This window comes from Lactuca saligna, chromosome 3, assembly GCF_052625555.1.
Source record: "Lactuca saligna cultivar CGN05327 chromosome 3, ASM5262555v1, whole genome shotgun sequence".
NCBI classification, from domain to species: Eukaryota; Viridiplantae; Streptophyta; class Magnoliopsida; order Asterales; family Asteraceae; genus Lactuca; species Lactuca saligna.
In genome coordinates, this window is record NC_136419.1 from 103,969,139 (window position 1) to 103,973,027 (window position 3,889).

Genomic DNA, 3,889 nt, shown 5'->3' on the forward strand with positions numbered 1-3,889 from the left:
CTTACACCACAGTTCTGTAGTTTAGGATTGATTTTGAGATTTTGCGACGAGAATAGGATTCTACGGTGAGACTTTTCCAGCAATAGGAGGTTGAAATTGAGGGCATTGGTTTGTCTACGACAGGGAGAGAAGTAGAAAAGTGATAACGACTTGGAGAATGAAGGGGTGGTGGAGGCTGTAACAGCTGTTTTCCGGTAAGGGTAAGTTTCGGCAGCAAGGCTCTTCGGCGGAGTTAGAGATGACGAGTTTGGCTGGGTTGTGGTCGCAAGGGTGTGGCGAACACAGTGTATGCCTCAATTTATGGCTTAGTAGCGGTTTAAGGGGTCGATTTTGAAGTTGCAGTTGGTTGTGGTGACGTGAGATGACAAAGTTAAACACAATAACTCATTTTACAAAAAACGTAAATAATAAGAGAGTTAACCACAGAAATAGTTAAATGGACTAAAGTAATAATTTTGTGTAAAAGTTGTGGCCAAAACCAAAAAATAATATTAGGGTTTTTCTCAATTACACATATGTATGAAACTTGACACTTTTATGGTATTTTTTTTTTTTTTTTTTTAAATAGCAAACTATTTAAAACCTACTCCTAAATATCACCTATGTTTCCTAAGAGATTTGAACCTATGACCTCTCACTTGAAAGGATCACTCATTACCATTAGACCACAAGTTTTTTGATATTTGCTTTTAAAAGTAGAACAGCTCCATTTGAGTAATCCATTCTCCCAACTCAAATACCAAATGTTTGTGCAATTGTGGAGTCAATGATTTTTGTTGGAGAGGCACCCGATTTAAAAATCTTATATCATTTCTTTGACAACCAAATATTCCAAAATGTAATAGAAAATCATGTTGAGGATCACTTTCTCTGGGGAAAGGTAGAAAAGAAAATCATATTGAAATTAACTCCCTTACCAAGTACGTACACTTGTGTACCATGCAAACATAAATCGATACTATTACTAGGTCTAATGTTATTAAATATTGTGACAGAGAGATAAAAGGAATCATTACTTCCCGGATTAATAACCGAATTGTCCTTTGACAAATTTCAACTCTTTGAAGAAGTCCTTTCCAATAAGTAAATACGATGCCAATTTGTTTTGTGAATTAAAGGCAAACATAAATACGACTGGTCGAGCTTTAAATATGACGACTTGACCCGTCATCCATGCCTATCTTATATGAGTCTTATGTTTTGCATAGACGAGAGATCGATAAGCAAGTCCCAGTTTGCACCACCTCATTCCACTGTTTTGAATGAGTCAAAAAATGTTACGATTTATATTCCACAGTTATGAGTCTTCTCACACCAAATATACTACAAGATGTTATTTCCCATCATGCATGACTTAAGTGACCTACAACAATCAACCACCACTACAATAAGGAAAGTCCAAAGGAAAAACATTAAACAACCAATTATATAATAAATTTGTATAGCAATCCCCAATGAAAATCGTTATCTTCAACCTCTACTAGGTACCTAAGGTCGATATTATCAAAGTCTTACTAATTATCATCCTATTTTTTCTCCTATAAAACTTAGATTTCGATCAAAATTGCTACAAACTCCATCATACATCAAACCCCGAAAACTTACAAATAGTAGCCAAAAAAAAAAAAAAAACACTCATCACCACAACCATGTGCTACAAGGTCGAGTGCAAGAAATGTGGGCTCACTGGCTGGGGAGGTTGTGGGGAGCATCTCCGCCCCCTCTACGCCAGCATAGACACCGGTAAACACTGCATGTGTCGTTCATGGCCTGGAGTTGTCATCCCTTCCGCCGGTAAGCCATCTACCTCCACCACCAAAACCACCACTACCACCACCACTGTCGCCGTATAAGTTGGTGGTTTATAGAATCGGGGTGGTCATCAGAAGGTGGTGGCCGGTGGGTGGTGTTTGAATTGCTTGTTTACTTTCGATGATTAAAGAATAATGAATTTGTTGAGTTGTTGGATACCATCGTATCTTGTCCACAAATTAATGTTTGTAAAGTGGTTTTGTTTGCAATTAGTGGGGAATAATTAATTAAAAAGGTTGTGTCTTGGGGCACTTTATTGTTAAATATTGTATTGTGCAGCGTGCCTTTTGGTTTTATAAGCTTGTTAATCTTGGCTCCACTAACTTTTGTGTGAAAAAACATGGTGTTTTGAGGCTTTTTTGGCTTTACTTTGTCCTGGTTTTATGTATTTGTCTTCCTAATCCTACCTTAATTTCTTGATTGGCTTATCATTACCACTACTATTGATTTCTTGATTGTCTTTTACTATGATGAAAAAAGTATAATGTTATTCAATGTTTAGACAAACTTATAAATCTTGATTCCGAATTATAATGTTATGTTAGGAAAGTGCACGAATAATCAACCACTATTCCTATTCATGGAAGTTTATTTTTAATCCTTGTATTTCACTACTTAGGCAACTAAGTAAATAAAATTTGAATCAAGCATTATATAAGTATATATAAATTGAAAGGAAAAAATAATCAACATACCAAGAATGATATGAACCAAAGAGTCAAGTATGAAAATAGACAAAGTGCTATCTGATTTGTATCGTGTTTATTTTAAAGTTTCAATAAATTTTAATTTTGTTTCTTATTTAGAAATTACAATATCGACTTTGTTCCCTCAAACCTTGAAATGGGAACCAAAATGCAAATGAAGACTTGAAATGGAGACCAAAATCAGCAAAACCAAATCCGATATTAAACCTTGAATTATGAATCAAATATTTAAAAATAATTAATTTTGAACTGAATCAAAAGGTTTCTAACCATACGATATCATGTTTTTTTAGGTTTTTGAGATGAAACATAGATAAAATCAAAAATATTTAGATGCAGAATAAATATGCCGTTTAAAAGAAATTAAAATAGACATGAACGAAAAAAAAAACCTAAAAAATACTCTAAACCATAATTTTAAACAAGAAACATAGAGAGACAATAAATGTGGGGGAATGAGAGGTAGATTTGCAGTGATTTAGTAAGGCTCGATAACCCCCACCACATTTAATGTTTTTGTTCTCAAAGTTCAGACTGACATTTATGTCTTCAATTTAATTTCAAAATTTTGGCCCCAATTCTTAAATCAAATTTATGTTTTTCAAAAGCTAACTTTGTTAGATTCTTTTTGAAATGTATGAAGGATTTATTACTTTTAAGAAACATTTATCTTTTCTTTTTTCTCGTTTGTTTAGAATTAATTAATATATGCTCTGTAAACATATATTTAGTAAATTTATAATATATCCTTTTAAGAAACTCTTATCAAGGATGTTGATCCGGAAAGCTAAGAACGAGTTGTTTAAAAAGCTGAGAATCACTCGTTTGGAGAGAGCCTATAACAATGACTTTCAAGTGGATTAAACATAGATCAAATATGATTTCCTTAGATTGATCAAATTGGAATAGCTCTTCATTGTTGTTTAAGTGTGCATTATAACTATTATAACTGTTGTTTCTTTGCTAGTTTTTTTTTTTTTTTTTTTTTTTTTTTTTTTTTTTTTTCTTTCTTAATATATCATTTGTTCTAAAAAACAAGTATGTTGATCTTGATTTCCCTGACATAAAAAAGAGAACAAACTCAAATGAAGTGTTTTTTCTATCCAAATAATTTTGAGTATTAATAGAGTGCACATGATCTATTAAGGAGGCTTAATTTATTATTATTCTTTTTTATGGGTTTAATCACGTAGATACTTAATCTTGACATCAATATATGTTTGTATTTAAAAAAAACTACAATTTTTTAATAAAACAGTAATTTAAAAAAAAAAAAAAAAAAAACTGAATTTTTTTCTAAATTACTGCAATTTTTTTCAAAAAAAAATTGCAACTTAAAAAAAAAAACACAATTTTTTTAAAAAAAAAAA